Genomic DNA, 17,265 nt, shown 5'->3' on the forward strand with positions numbered 1-17,265 from the left:
ATGGGCAACATCCCATCTTCAACAGAACTCCCATCTTAGTAAATAACCCCCAAGTCTCTGTTATATACAGAATGCCCCTGTTTCCACTGTTTGGTGCCCCCCCCCCCCCCTGCAAATGAGAAAATACATGTAATCAAGTGTAATACAAAATGTCAACATTCAAACTGTTGACACCAGGTGCTCTGCATGATCTGTATGTTGACATGAACATTATGTTGACATCAGAAATGTTGATATGTTGACATAGCACTTTAAGTGTAATTTACCCCTAACCATAACCTAACTCTACACGGGTACGGGGTCATTGATTTGACCAACTTTAGGTTGACATGAATTGGGTCGACCGCTGAAGGTCGACAGGCCTTAGGTCGACACCTGAAATAGGTCAACATTGGTAATGTCGACAGGGTCTGAAGGTCGACACTAGCATTAGGTCGACAATGGTAAGGTCGACCGTCAAAAGTTCGACATGAGTGTACTGCGTCCCCTCGCATTTGCTTTCGGGCAAACTATTTTATTCTCCCACCATATCGTAGTGGATGGTAGGACATGAAGTACTGCCCGTCGGCACACGTCGGCTAAAAAAAAAAAGGTAAACACCTTGACCTTTTGACTGTCGACTTTCCCATTGTCGACCTAATGCTTCTGCTTACCATACCCATGTTGACTATATAATCCTGTATACACAAGTAATTGTATATAAAGGTTCAGGTAACTATCTGCAATAATAAAGCATAAAGTTCCTATACTTCATGTGTTGGAATAAATAATAATAATAATAATAATAATAATAATAATAATAATAAAGAATGGGCAAAACGTTATATTATGGCAATACATTTATACCCCTTTCACATCGCACTTTTAAAACGGTATATTGCCGTTTTTTTTCCATTTTAAAACGTTTAAGGCTGCAATGTGGAAGTGCCAGAGTTGATTTACCGGTTAAAGTTAGAGTCCTACACGTTTTAAAGCCGTTATTTGGCAGTTTGAACAGCTCTATTTTAATGGCTTGAAACGTGTCCCTTGGGGGTTAAACGGGTTGAATGTTTGAATGGTATTAAATGATTTTTAAAACGGTTTTCACCTGCAATGTGAAAGGTCTCAAGGCTCAGACCCGTTTTAAAGTCCCATTTAAGAATACCGTGTCATTACCCATTTCTGCAATGTGAAAGCAGTATTAGTAGCGCTCTAGAAGCCTGCTTTCAAAGTTTCCCTGCAGTGAAGTGTTCTATGTACTTAGTGAGTGTTCCTTCATAATCCCATTGTATATATTAGAGAATTCATATGTCAGAATCCTACAGAGAAGTGATTGTTTAGCAGAATCTGTGCCGTTATACAGTAGCTTCCCAAATCTTTTGAATCGCAGCGCTATAGACTATCCGAATTTTATTCACAGCACCGATAGGCCAAAAGCTTCTTATTGGAATTAAAAAAATATTTACATTAAGTCAATTTTGCTTATATGTCTTCCTGAAGGCCTCCATACACTATACGATTTGGCAAAACACAACACGGGGAGATAGAAAAAATGGCGCAATGATGTACTCAATGTCTTTTTGTGTGTTACAGGCTTCTCCTTAGATATCACTGCAGTTATTCTCACGTTGATATGGATAGCCGGATCCAAACAAGTATTCAATGAAAAAGAACACAAGTAATAATAAATTAATATATAAAGAATTCTGTGAGTGTCATTTATTATAAACCATTCCTATGGTGATCTTGATAAAGGTCACAGGGACCGAAACGCGTTGATCTTGCCAGAAGAGAGTGAACAGCCACACTTCCTCGCTTTGGATGTATGTATTGATTTTATTCAATTTTTAAAAAATTTTATTGTCTGTTTTTGTAAAGAACTTTTTGGATTGGATTTGTGGGGTCTGGCCCTCAAAATCCATTTTTTATGGGACTTGTATAAAGATTTTTTCGGATTAAAACATTGTGATACCCCTTTTTACACCTGCTTCCCGGCTCTATTTTGGCTACATTCATAAACAAGCTTATTGGAAAAGAAACCGCTACGAGCGTGTTTCCCCCACAAATAGGGGTGAGTAAAGTACGCCACCAGATCTTGGTACTAAAATTGGTGTTCCGTTATAATTCTATATATCCAGTTACATCTCGAAATATATCTTTTGTTTTATGGAATCTACATTTGGGGAGTTCAAGGCCTAAATGTTATGCACCAGATCCATTCAGCCACATTACCCACTGCACCAGGGAAGAACCCATACAAAGAAACCTTTACAGGCTTGAAACCACCTAATCTCACCGTGAGTAGGGTACGCCCTTCCTTCCTTTCTGCTAAAGTAAAGAAACCTTTATATGTGTCCCCCCTTCTTTTACCATGTAAGTGAGGTACGCTGCCACTAGCTTGCTGTCTTTATGCAGCTCCCTCACCCACCTATTTACATCTTTAAGAAATAAAGCGCTTAAAGTATACCTGGAATCTTAGACACCCTTCATTTATATTTTTTGAGCACGTGTGGAACACCCAACACTTCAATTCGAAGTATCCCGGATCCACATAAGACACATGACTAATTGCACCAGGGAGAAACCCATGTAAAGAAACCTTTATAGGTTTGAAACCATCCAACTACACCGTGAGTAGGGGTACGCCCTCTTTTCTTCAAAACTAAAGAAACCTTTACATGTGTTCTCCCTCACTTTAACCACGTAAGTGAGGTATGCTGTCACAGGTTCATCATCTATGTTCAGCCACCCCACCTACTCACTATTGTTAAATAAGCAAATGTTTATAATACAGTAGAATCTAAGACATTTTCTAATCTTTCTTCGAGCACAAGTGTGAAATATTCAACACCAGATTGAAAAATCAGAAAACTTCCATAGGACGCTCCAAAGATACCTTTATGAGAGGAATATCTCCACGAGATCACGTGAGTTTGGGTACGCCTGTGGAATCTAAAAACTTATTTCACCATCACCATAGAAATGGTTTATAATAAATGACACTCACAGAATTCTTTATATATTAATTTATTATTATTTGTGTTCTTTTTCATTGAATACTTGTTTGGATCCGGCTATCCATATTAACGTGAGAATAACTGCAGTGATATCTAAGGAGAAGCCTGTAACACACAAAAAGACATTGAGTACATCATTGCGCCATTTTTTCTATCTCCCCGTGTTGTGTTTTGCTATATGTTTTTGTGAAGTTAGGGTGTAACTTCTGGGGATTGTGAATTAAGGCAGCACTGCGCCACGTATTATCTGTCATCTGTTTTTGGCCTCAATCGCGTATATATGACATCCGATCCAATGCAAGGTACCGTGAGCATCGGACCAGAGTCGGAGGTCTGACAGGCTGCACACAAAATACCTGCAACCGCCAGCAGCACATAGTGGGTGCTTTGTAGCACCCGCAATATATCGCATCCGATACGATCTGATACTAGGAGTGTGCCAGCGGTACTGCACCACTGGCACACACCTTTCTGCAGATCAGGGAAGCGCTGGTCAGGAGAGACACTCCCCCCGCTCTGCATCTCCGGGGGACGGTGTTGACCGGGCTAGACATTAAAAGCATGTGATTTATCGCACGTAAAAATGGGACATCAAGTGCCAAATCGTCAGTGAGCTCTCCCGGGGAGCTCAAGGGGGAGCTCAAGGGGAATTGGGTCTGACTTGTCCTTAGGTCAAATCAGGCTAATGTATGGGGGCCTACAGGGTCAGTTAGGTGACGAGTGACAGGGTTGCTCTTCTGTCCACATAGTTTATGACTGGAACCACTGGTTTGTCCTGTAACATTGACCATACATAATTTGAATTGATCCTAGACTAAGAACCCTTCAACTTCCCTGAGGCAACCCAAGGTACCATGGAACCCATTTTGTGAACAATTGCAGAAGGTCCAATGTAGGTATAACATTTTTTTGGAATACAGGTTGAGTATCCCTTATCTGAAATGCTCGGGACCACGAGCATTTTGGATAAGGGATTTTTTAGAATTTTGGAATATTTATTTTTCATACCTACCTGGTCCCCTGGTGGTGCACTGATGGTCCCCCGCCATCCACGGTGTCCCCCGGCATCCTTCTGGATCCTCTTCAGCGGCATCTCTGGTACCATGGGTGCATTGCGCTCCCGCGCACTCGCGCAATGCACCCCTGGGACCGGAGATGCCAATGAAGAGGATCCCGGAGGCCGCCATGGACATCGGGGATGAGGTAAGTATTAAAAAAAAGGGGCGGGTGGGGGGGACGACAACAACAATAACAACAAAAACTCTAAATATTCTGGAATATTACGGTTTTTGATATACACGGATAAGGGAGACCCGTCCTGTACCACCTTAAAGGAATATTGCATAGGGATTAGCAATGTGTGCTGTATGCAGAATTATTTGTTGACTACTTTAAGACTTTGTAGAAATTTAAATACAATATACTTTTTATTAAATGTTACAATGTATCTGTCAATGTTTTACTGTATCATTGGGGGTATATATAAATGAATAAATATACCCACAATGACAGCGCCATAGAAGGGACGTGTTACACTCATATGGGCATGTCTATGCTTAAATGCCTGTTGCAAGATATTTCTATATAACATTAGTAACAATATATTTTGGGAAGTATTGATACTAACATTGCTGTCTGCAATATGGGGTTTCTTGTTATATATAAATATATATGGGCTGTGATATTTATTTTGTTCTCAGCACAGTATACTGTACATGATAAATGTAATGCCTATGCAATAAATTCCAAATGCAATATGACCCCAAACATATGTTTTCCGTGTAGTAAATATTATTTGGTTGTGAACACATGACTGTCTGCAACTTGAACGCACAACTTATATTTATTATTTCCATATCATTATAGCATTAGCCAATATAGTATGGACACCAGATACTCTCATTAAACAAATGTGTTTAATTAGAAAAGATTACAAGCAAAAATTCTTACCTTAAGTCACGCACTAGCAGCCGCAGCAGCACACTGTGGATGAGTGCACACCAGCACAGATAAGAAGACCCTGTGTGATCATAGCTTTTCCTGTTCCTCTAGCGATGACTGTTAAAAGTGCCGCACAGTACTGCTGTCTGATCTGTGACCCTACTTAACCACTGGAGCCGTAGGTATCACCAGGAACATGACAAAATGTTTCCAGAGATCTGTGCTGTAGATACCACTGCTCACCTGGCTCACCCAATTACACACCTTCAGCCAAAAGTGGAGGTGTAACTGAGCTGCATCTGGTTTTGCATGACAAGCAGGCTCTTCCCAGGTGTATTGGCCCAAGTCAGACTGGATTGCAAGGCTGCAAAAGCAGCCCTGGCAATTATTGGTCAATCACAAATACACACTGTATGCAGTGTGCATGCTTGAACAATCCGCGTGATTACAGCCATAGATGGCTTGTGATCACAGGCCGTACGCTGGCTGATTGACAGCCAGAGCTTGTTAGTGGAAACAGGCGGTTCTTGGCCATTGGGAGGGAGGAACACTGAAGTCATCAGTGGTCCCGATCTCCCTAGTGCGTTCGCTGGGGAGAAACTAATTTCCCGCTCTTTGCACGACTGCGATTGTACAGAGGTGGGATTTCACTCAGGTGGGTAGGCGACTGCCTGATCGGTTCTGAAATAGCCCCTATGTGCAATACAAAATGCTACACCTATCCATAAAACTGATTTTTCTTCAGCTCAGCGTCAACCTCTACCCTGTGTGTGTTCAATATTTCAGATTGCACGTGCAATATAGAACCACAAGTATATATTTGTGTACTAGTGGTCTGATGAATCCTGGGGCACCTTATATTTATTTATTTACAGTTTCTTATATAGCGCACACATATTCCGCAGCGCTTTACAGAGAATAGTTGAACATTCACATCAGTCCCTGCCCCAGTGGAGCTTACAATCTATATTCCACATGTACACGCACACACAGACAAAGACATTCTAGGGTTAATTTGTTGGGAGCCAATTAGCCTACCAGTATATTTTTGGACTGTGGGAGGAAACCGGAGTACCCGGAGGAAACCCACGCAAGTGCGGCGAGAATATACAAACTCCGCACAGTTAGAGCCATGGTGGGAATGGAACCCATGACCTCAGTGCTGTGAGCCAGTAATGCTAACCATTACACCGTCCGTACTGCCCACACACCATCCGTACTGCTTTACACGATGAATCCGAAGTCCTGCGCACTGAGGTACAGTATGTGCTCATTCATGGTAAGAAGATTGGCAATAGGATATTGAGCATTTATAGCAAATGCATGACAATTTATAGATACAACATTTACTTTTTTCTTTTTTTGCACTTACAACCCATCTTCAGTTCATTATAATTGCTTGTTATTTGCAGCAACCTTTTAGGTAAATGTATGTGATGTATTATGCAGGATGCTGGGGACTTAGGGTTTTCTAGGTAAGGGGGGTTACATTTGGAGCACTTTGACTAAAATATCTCAAACTACTGCTTATAGCAAGGAAAAAAAACAACACACAAACACACACACAAACACACACACTAGCACACACTAGCACACATACATATTCTTGTTAAAAATAGAAGTATTTTTATTTTTGTATTATTTAAGATTAAGGAAAGAACATAGTATTTTGTACTTGTTGATAATTTAAATAGGATATGGTAAAAATAATAACTTAGGGGTAATTCAGACCTGCCCGCTAGGCTGCATATATCCACTGCCTAGCGAGCAGGTAAACACTGTGCCGCCCAGGGCCGGCGCCACCACTAGGCAGCTCTAGGCATTTGCCTAGGGCGCTGGCACCTGGAGGGCGGCAGTTCGCCCCTCACCCCCAGCGAACTGTGTAAAAAACTTGCGCCCCAGCATCCCTGCAGTGCTGCTGGAGCGGTCAGGGGTGTCCGTGCCACAGGGGTACCTGCGGCGCCGTCATGTGTATAAAGCTGGCTGCGGCCGGCGGGGTCCCTGTAGTGAACAGAAAATAACTAGCGCTATGTGCGCGGCGGCGCGGGAAGCGCTAGTTATTTTCTATTCACTGCAGGGACCCCGCCGGCCGCAGCCAGCTTTATACACATGACGGCGCCGCAGGTACCCCTACGGCACGGACACCCCTGACCGCCCCAGCACTGCAGGGACGCCGGGGCGCAAGTTTTTACACAGGTACCACCCCCCCCTCCCCCTGGCACCGGGGCGCCCCCACCCTGACTCGTCTGGGGCGCTCCGGTGCCTTGCACCGACCCTGGTGCCGCCGAATTCTGGGTGGATGCTAACGTCATCTGATTTCAGCCGCCCACCCCGAGCTGCATTCCCTGTCCCAGCCGGTTCTCCGCACCTTCCCGCGCCTGCGGACGCTTCGGCCAGTGAGATACTTGCCAAAGGCATTTGCACAGCGGGCCTGCAGATGCGTATTTTTGCCCATACGCTTGTGATGTCAGCAGCCCGCCCCAAGCAGACATCGGCACACCTGCACATAATCACGAATGCACAGACCCCCAACAGGGGAGCAAATTCGGCCTGCAGTGAATAACCCCTTAAATTCCCCATAGTTCAATGTAACTTTCAGCGCACGTGCCTAATGATAACATAACAAGATAAGATAACATTTTATCAGTAACTCATACATGCCCCTCTCTTTGGGGGGAGATGTATTAAAATGCAGTTTTCGTTTAACGAGTCCAGGTCCCGCTTCTCCTGCATAACGAGGAGAAGCGGACACCCGTTATTGGCAAATGTATCAAACCCCCCCCCCCCCCAAGCCGAGCGTTAACGGCTCTCCTTATCGGCTCCCCCAGCATCCCTGTGCATGCGCACTTGCGGCTTTCCCCACAGACGGCTTTCTGGGCATGCGCGAGATCTCGCTAAAACCGCGAGATCTCCAGCGCAGCCCAATGCCAGAAGCAGGGCTAGCGTTGTCCCCGCAGTGGGGGATAGGACAACGCTAGCCCTGAGCTGACGAAGCAATTTAACACCTGGGCAGCTGTTACTACATCGCCCGGCCGCTAATCACTGGGGGGGATTACAGGGGACAGCCCTGCCGAGTGTAACTCAGCGGTCTGTCACTAGAGCACGTTAGGTGCGCTAGTAATACATTGGGGAAAACGTAATCCCCCAATTAACCAGCGTTAAGTGCAGAAATGCACTTAACGCTGTTCAGTACATCTGCCCCAGTGGCACCAATTGAGACAACCAACCACGTAGCAATTCAATATACAACACCCTAGAAACTACTCACCTGGACTTCCCTTTTGGATCTTCTGGAGGTGAAAGGTATAATGTCAGCAATAGTGACTTTGGGCCTAATTCATGTTTGTGTGCAATGCATGTCTGTGCGTCCATTGATGCCAATTGCACCGATGGCCAGCCCTACTTCTGTCTATATCCAGGAAGTTTGAAACATATCATTTTGGTTTCAGTTTCTGTTAAGGAGTAATGTGCTCTTTAAGTGGCATCTAGTGGTCACTGGTGGTACTTCCCCTATATATACAAAAAAAACCAGAAACCCCTCCTTTACATGCGAGGTGATGTGTAACGAAGACATGTTTCCGCAGCAGGAGAAATCATTTGATGGTCGCATGAATGATTTCTACTGGCTTCACAAATAAAAGTCAGTTAAGAACTTAGGGAATGGGGTAACAGAAGACTCTCTTGGCTGGGAAGGCTTAGTGTAATTAATATGAACGACTTACACAGGGTTTTGTATCTCCTCCAGACGCTCCCAGTTCATATCCCTACAACTTGGTTTTGGGACTTACCATAGGTGCCGGTTTATGTTTTTGCTGGTGGGTGCTCAAGCCAAAAATATAGGGGAGTGGCTTCAAGGGGAAGGGGCGTGGCCACAAATTAATACCAGTATGCAGCACAGTTGTCTCCAATATTCAAATTACGCCAACAGTGTTCCCCTTTTTACACACAACTTGTGGACCTGCAGCTGTTTCTCTATGATAACCGTATGTACCCCCATGCACAGGAATGCCGGGAAGATGCTTCTGTCAGCTCTGTTAATGGCGCTGGGGAGCATCTTTTATGCGGCAGCCGCCGGGTCACTAAAAAGTGGATGGAATACACTCTTCCAGGCATACTGTTTGCCAGGCGGCAGGGCAGGCGATGCGGGTGCTACAGTTGCAAATTAGCAAGTTAATATGGCGGCCCAGCAACGCGACTCGGGCCCGTGGGTGCTCATCAATTTCCGTGGGTGCTCGGGCCCTTGAGCACCCACAGAAACGGCACCTATGGGACTTACATGATGTAGTTAAGAGATTTTGTGTGGGGGAACAAGAGGTCCTGTTTTCAGCATGCATTACTCTTCCACTGCAGAACATGGGAGGCCTTCAACTGCCTAATTTCTCATTTTATTATGATGCCACCATCCTCAATAGGATAATGGAATGGTATCATCCCTCTGATGCTAAACAATGGGTTCCTATTGCGAGTGCCACCATATCTTCATCAATAGCTCAATACCCATGGTGCTCAAAGGTCCCTATCATCTCCCATCCCACCACTGGTCCTACACTATTACGTTGGAATAAACTTAGGATCTTCCCATATATGTTTTCCAAACTCGCTCCCCTGACCCCACTGTTTAATAATTCAGACTTCTCCCAGGGTGCATCTGACCGAGACTTTGACTCATGGAAACTGAAATTGGTGATACGTGTCGGCCAGCTGGTGGAAAATGGAGCGATTATCCCTTTCCTTGCCTTGCAGTCAAAATGGGACCTCTCACCATCGGAGATATGGAAATACCTTCAATTAAAGCATTTTGTTCTGGGAAATACAGTGCTCCCTGATTTTACTAGACCCCTAACTATTTTCAAGGGCATGTGCTTGGTTTCATCCCGCCCAACACACTTTCTCTCAAAATGTTATAGTTTCCTGATTGAAAATAAGTTCCCAGACCTACCAAAATGCACTAGAGATTGGGGACGGGACACACAGCTTGATTTAACAGATATGGACTGGGAAAAAAGTTCTCAGGCCACATTTGTTAGCTCAATTAGCTACTTAGTGATTGAGACGCAGTTCAAAGTTTTATCACGCTGGTATAGGTGCCCCTTGACACTTGCTAAAATGTTTCCTGGTGTGCCAGACACTTGTTGGTGATGTAGCGAGGAAACGGGCTCCCCATTGCATATCTGGTGGCAGTGTCACTCGCTTCACCCCTTCTGGGATCGATTATTGGTCCTTAAGTCCAGTGGTGGGATTCAAATAATTTAACAACAGGTTCTATGTCCTAATGCCCATTGCACATAAAGCCACATAATGCCAATAACACATAAGGCCACACACGGTAATGCCCATTACACATTGTGCTACACGCCGTGATGCCAGTTACACCAGTGTTGCCGACCCTCCCGGAATTACCGGGAGGATCCCGAAAATCGGGTCCTCCTCCCGGTCCCCCGGAAAGGTGGGCAACCCTCCCGGATTCCGGGGGACCCCCACGCCACCCCCCGATTGCGTCGTTTTCCCCATACTTTTGGATTGACATCCGTCAATCCGCGGGTCTCAGGAGGGGGCGGAGCTAAAAAATCGCGTCATTTTAGCCCCGCCCCCTCCACGAAGATCCGTGAATTAGGGGGTTTTACCATCCTGGGGGCGGGGCTTAATGATGTAAAGCTCAAGCCCCGCCCCCCGAACTGCAGCTGCAAGTCTCCTCTCCGGGCTTCTCCCGGAGAGGAGACAGAAAAAGTCGGCAACCCTGAGTTACACATTTTGCCGCACACCATGATTCCCTTTACATATTTGAAACATGTGCCACTTACCTACATGCTCATTGATGGGGGGGTTTTGCTCGATGCCAGGGGCATCATGCTGGATGCCAAGGGGGCTTCATGCTTGTTGCCAAGGGGGAATATATGCTCAGGGCCGGATTAACAATGGGCCTGATGGAGCTATAGCTCCAGGCCCACTCTCAAAATAGGCCCATTTTGTAGCTGAGGGCCAGGGCTTTCCAACGAGCCCAGCCCCACGTCGCTAGCCCCCCGGGAACCAGAGATACCGCCAGGCAAACCTGGAACGTTTCCCCGTAGGATAACATGGGACCCGCTAATTCCGACCTCCACCCAGTTTCAACGGCTGCCAGTTCACCCTCCGGCATCATAGAAACTCGAGGTTGATCTCAGTCGAACCCAAATAGCTGGGCCTTCAATCTCATACCTGGTCCATGTGGGTTCATTGTTTTTTTTCATTTCTGAAATGTAATTTCATGGCTGTTCATGTTGTTTGAGGACAGATTTCTCTGGAACCAAATCGCCCAGTTTCACGGGACCAAAATCATTCGAAGCCTACATGTAAATGGGTCAGTTGGGTCCGAAGATATAGCTGGTTGTTTAAAGGGGGGGCGGGGGTGGTTTTCTCTCCCCCTCACACCAAAAAATGCAGGGACTAGGTTGGTGTAAAAGGGGCCAGTCCAGGAATGTCCCTGCATGATCCTGGGACCATATTCCCAGGTAAATCCCTGCATTTTCTGGTGTGAAAGGGGTATTATTTCAAATAGCCGGGACATGCAGTGCTCTGAATACAGCCAGGCAGCCCCCTGCTCTCTGCCCAGTTGTCAATGGCTGTCATTTCTGCCCGGTGGCGGCTGTCCCCCATGAACATGTATTCCCCATTGGCAATGAGCATGTAATCCCAAATGGCAACAAGCATGGAACCCCTGGCAATGAGCATAGAACCTCTGGCAATGAACATGGAACCCCTGGCAATGAACATGTAGGTAAGCAACACTTATGTAGCATAATTTTTAATAGGCATTATGGTGTTTGGCATAATACGTAATGAAGATTATGGTGTGTGGCTTAACATGTAATGGGCATTATGGTGTACATTTTTAATGTGCGCCTAAGGCGCGCAATGCCCCTATTTCTGAAGCATATTGTGCATTATTGCTCAATCTGTTTGGTATAGGGCAGGCATGTCCAAACTATGGCCCTCCAGTTGTTGTGAAACTACAAGTCCCATCATGCACTGCCACAGATTTGCTATTAGGGAATGCTAAAACTATGTCAAGGCATGCTGGGGCGTGTAGCTTCACAACAGCTGGAGGGCTACTGTTTGGACATGCCTGGTATAGTGTGTATTTTGGCTCAATCCATGTGGCATAACGTGAATTGTGACTCAGTCTGTGTGCCATAGTGTGAATTTTGGCTCAATCGGTGTGTATTTTGGCTCATTCCATGTGGCATAATGTGTAAGAGGCAAGTACAGTATAATGGGGTTACTACTGTGTTGCATGATTTGTATAAGGGGTATATGGAGTGGTAAACTTAGGTGACCACATAAAAGGTGCTGAAATGTTGTCTACCAAGTTTTGGCTTTCAGTATTTTTTTTATGACTGGAATGCCGCCTCACCCCACAAGTATCTTAGGACATCGGCATCCAGCAGGTGCACCTTTGGAGTGCACCCACCAATATATCTTCCTGCATTTTTATTATGCCAGCCCCCTGCCTTTTCCAGGCATATATAAGTAGCTGAAAGTATTTACACAAATACAGACACACCCATAAGCAGACCACCCAAACAGAACACTGGTCACGCCCCCCACTTTATTGGGTGCTAGCCACGACCCCTATTGTTGCGCATAATAGGCCCTTGATCATTTTCAGCTCCAGGCCCATTTAGACCTTAATCTGGCTCTGTATATGCTGGTTGCCAGGGGCGTAACTAGAACTTGTTGGGCCCCATAGAAAAAGTTTTGGAAGTTCCCCCCCTCTCAGGGAGGGAGAGAGAGTGTGTCAGAGAGAGAGAGCATCTTGGAGCGTGTTCAGCGGTAAATACAGGCATCTGTCCCAGTGCCAGGGATTCCAGGAGATAGAACGCCCACCCTGCTGCAGGGGTTCTCCGTCATCTGCCGGGTCCACACTCCACACCTCAGTGCTTGGCACGGAGGAGGAGACTGCAGGGATGACTACCACCATGGAGCGCTCAGCTAATGGAGAGGAGAGGCACTGTAAGCAGCTGTGACAGCCGGGCAGAGAGCTGTGTGCTGTAAGCAGATCCGCGGTTATTTTGAATTCTCCCGCTGGACTGAGAGACAGTAGGAGCTCACGGCCGGCAGCCAATAAGAATACCTTGTCAGCGTCCGCAGCACTCCTTAGCCACCGATCGTATATTAGGTATCGGTTCTGCAGAACCGGTGCGAACTGGCTGAATCCCACCTCTGCTTAAGTCCCTTTGGAGCTTCTTAACTTGGTGGCGGGTTCCCTGACCACCTACAAAAAAATCCCTATTAAAGTTACTTAATAGTGCCGCTAAAGCCGTTATCCCTGTTCTGTGGTGGTGCACTGCCCCACCTACTGTGAAGGAGTGGTTTAGTAAAATAGACATGTATAGGGCTATGGAAGAATTACGGGTGGCTCCAGAGAGCCAACAGGGATTTATGGTTACTTGGTTTCCCTAGTCCTCTCAAACATTACCTTGTGAATATGACATAAGAATGACTCCTGTATTTCTGGTCCTTTATATAGACTTTGTATGCCTAATGATGGATTGAGGAAAATCTTCTCTTTGTAGGGTTTGAATAAACAATAGGAAGGCCAACACCCCCCCCCCCCCCTTTCTTGTCACTTTATCTCTTTACTTTCTACTTTTTCTCTTTTCTCTTGCCTTCTTTTTCTGTTATTTAATTATCTGTTAGGATTTCACTGTTCAAGCAGGATTCGATATGTGTGCAACGCATTGACTGGATTTTCTGGGTTATTACTTCAGGTCATGTAAATCGATTTATTTTTGGTTTTCTTTCTGTGTTGTAGCCGAGGCCCTTTTTTACTAGAACTCTTATCCATTGTATTACCTGCTTGTATGTTTGTAATGTTTAATTATGTAAAAAAGAAGTTAGTTGAAACTGAGTTTTATTTGCGGCTGCCGGAACGAAGCTGTCCTTGTGAAGTCAGACGCCTGCCCCCAGCAGGCACCGGCCCGCCCGGATACCAATGGGAACCCCCAGCGTTTTCATGAGAACGCCCATAAAATGTTGGGTATTACCATGGGCCACCCATTCCCCGTTGCCATTCACCCCCGGGCCGCCCGAACTTTGCAAACGGCTCGGTGACTATGCAAGTTGCTAATGCCATTTGCAAAGGGGATCTTCGCATGTGCATAATATACCATGCACATATGCAGACCCCCTAACCAGGGCAGGCGACAGGGGGGGTCTAGATGGGGCCTGTACCGGGCTCCAAGCTTGTGAGGGGCCCCAAGGTTCTGAGGGGCTGTAAGCAGTGCAGTGCCTAGCAATAGTTTATAAAGGCACCGGCCTGGATTCCTGTAAGGGTACTTGCCTGGAATTCCCCCCCCCCCTCCCCCTCCAGTATTAGTGGTTATTAATTATGTTTCTTTTGTAACAATAAAAAAACACGTTCAATATGCAGTGTACTAAAAATGTCCTGCTCAATGGGGCGGGGTTAGGGGGGCCCACCAAAAATATCAGTGTACTGGGCCCCAAGATTTCTGTTGCCAGCCCTGCCCCTAACATCGGAACGGGGCTGAATTCGGGCTCATCCAAATTAATCAAAATCATCCCCAATGTCTGTGTTGACAGGAGCACTTCAATAATGAACTATATCTTGAAATCTCTGATGCCATATGTCTATGATAACACAGTAACATTGCTATGCAAGGCCATGGGGGGGGGGGGTTGCTAGTAGTGTCACCGCCCAGGATGCAAGGCTGAGTGGGTGGCACCACTGCTATAACACTTGTACTTGGCATGTTGGGTGCCTACAGTGGCACCATACAGTCGGTAGCATGCTCTGGGCATTCTCCTTCTTCCTGGCCCATACCGCCCCACACCCTGGTTGTGATGATACAAAGGGGGTTATTCTGATTCAATCGGTCCCCTGCACATTTGCACGGTGGACCGGTTTTTAGCATCTGCCCAGTTATGCGCATGTGCAGGCACTTGGTGTGAGCGGGCACGGTGAACTGCAATATTGCTGTGCCGCTCACACCTAGCAGTGCGATCGGGGGCACGGGGCAGCGGCTGGGGGCACAGCATTTAATGGGCGTTCCCATGAAAACACTGGGTGTTCCCGAGCAGTTGATGCCAGCGGATGTCAGCTGCCTGTCAGCTTCCCGCACAGGGCGCTCGGAGATCTGAGACACCACAGAGGTGTCTCAGATCTCCAAGCATTGGAGAAATGATTCCATGGTCACCGACCCAAGGCTGTGAATGGATGATTATGCAAATCATCCATTCGCAGCCATGCAAGGGATCGGCAGCGTGCGAGGATGGCCGTGCGGGCAGCGGGCAGCATCTGGGGGACTCGCAAGACTGCGAAATTCGAACACTATGCAAACACTATTCATAGATGGGTAGTGGGCTTGCCCAAGATAAACAGAAGTGTATTACCCCATATTGCACCTTATCCACACTGTGCCATCCCGCATTGCTCTGTAAGTGTTCCTTATTAACATTACACCACCCTATATTCACATTGCACCACCCATTGTGCTCCGTATTCAAATTGTACCACCCCGTTGTGCTCCATATTCAAATTGTGCCTCCCTGCTGTACTCCATATTTAAATTGTGCCTACCCATAGTGCCCCTTATTCACATTATGCCAAACAGCAGTGTCCTTTATACACGTTACGCCATACAGTAGTATGCCTTATGCCACACAGTGTTCTTTCAGCTGTGGCAGGGCTGGCTCTGACAGCAGTGCATGAGTGAGTGTTGCTGCTCCTCCTCTGTATGCTTTCCTTCCTGGCCGCTCCCATAATGAGATGTGCGATGACATCACTTGGCTGCAGTGGGCGATAATGTTACAATTGGAACCCTTGGACACTAGGAGGAGGTAGCTAGACACCCCATGCATATTGGCCAATAAACTATGGTCCTTGATAAAGATGGCAGCACAGCTGTAGCAACAGTTAACTTAAAAAAAGATTGAGATTGCAAATGATTGCAAGAAAAAAATGTAGCTAAAAACTGAAACGGTCAGGACCCCGAGGTGCTGGACAGCACAGGATCCCTGCGGCCATTGTGGAAATAGTAGTACACAACTATGGGGCCCATTTATTATGTAATAATTGCGGATAGCGGAAAATATTGAGTATCACCAGAATGTATGTAGGAGGGACCACAGCAGGAATCTCCAATTCCTGCTACGATCCCTCATGCTCTGATCCAGGCAGCACCCCACATAGGTTACTATGGGGGGATGCAAAGCTGCCTGATGTATCAACATCGAGCAACATTGTAGTGGGTTATGTGGCTTTGTGCTACAGACTGCACTGCAGTCAGCGCGGTTGGCTTGGGGTCAGCACTAACCACACATGCGCAGACCTTGGCACCCGGCAAAGGGACAGGCTCCTTTCGGAGCCCCTGTCCTTGCGTCTGAAGGTTGATGCATTCAACCGAAAGGATCGCATATTGCAGTGTGATCCTGGGTGGTAAATACCGCCCAGATCGCAATGCATATGCGGTCCAATAATAAATAGGCTCCTATGTCTGTCGTTGTCCTGTTCAGGGGGTGTATGTGACAGCAGTCACCGGGTAGCTGGGAAGAGATATATTACAGCCTCGTTGTATGGTCCAGACCATAGAACAATGGTGCATAGCTAGGAAATCCTAAAAAGGTCTCTGTTGGAAGTACGAGAACACTGTAGTAGATGGGCCCTGATTTATGAGACAGCACAAGCAATGCTGATCTTTCTCCACGTTTGGCAAGTGCAGCCTTGCCTGGTTATACCGGCTGCTGCTATACGGTATTGTACTCACGCTGCAGTTGTTTATAAATACACACAGACTGCTTCCATGATCCCTCTCATCTGTATTAAGCTCCCAGTGTGGAGCTCCGTCTTATGTGGGTGTTGAGGGCTATTGTTCAGTTGTACAGTATTCTTTACTCATTTTCTGAATGTCAAGATCTAGGCTGAAGCGTATTCCTGGTTTGCGTTTTTTTTTTTTATGAATTCATAAGGAACCAGCCGCGCAGCTGCTCAGAATCAGCCAGTGTTATTCAATTATCGGCACATCAGCGTGTCATGTGGGAGGTGATATAATCTAAATACGGCTACAGCAGCTTTATAATAAACACTACTGAAATAGGAAACTCCTGCACGTGACGCTGCATCACCACCAGCCCAGGAGCTGACACTAGTGCTGCTCAGTTATTCCCTGTCTGTATTATTAGGAGGTTGCCTATGGAGGAAGCTGCGCAGCTTTATCAGCAGCAACAATGCATATAAATAAGCCTATGAATTCACTGGCTCACTGGCACCCACTGGGGGATACAGTCACCAGGTCGACACTATGAAGATTGACATACATTAGGTCGACTACTA

The sequence above is a fragment of the Crinia signifera genome, chromosome 19 (assembly GCF_055691185.1).
Source record: "Crinia signifera chromosome 19, ASM5569118v1, whole genome shotgun sequence".
Taxonomy (NCBI): Eukaryota; Metazoa; Chordata; class Amphibia; order Anura; family Myobatrachidae; genus Crinia; species Crinia signifera.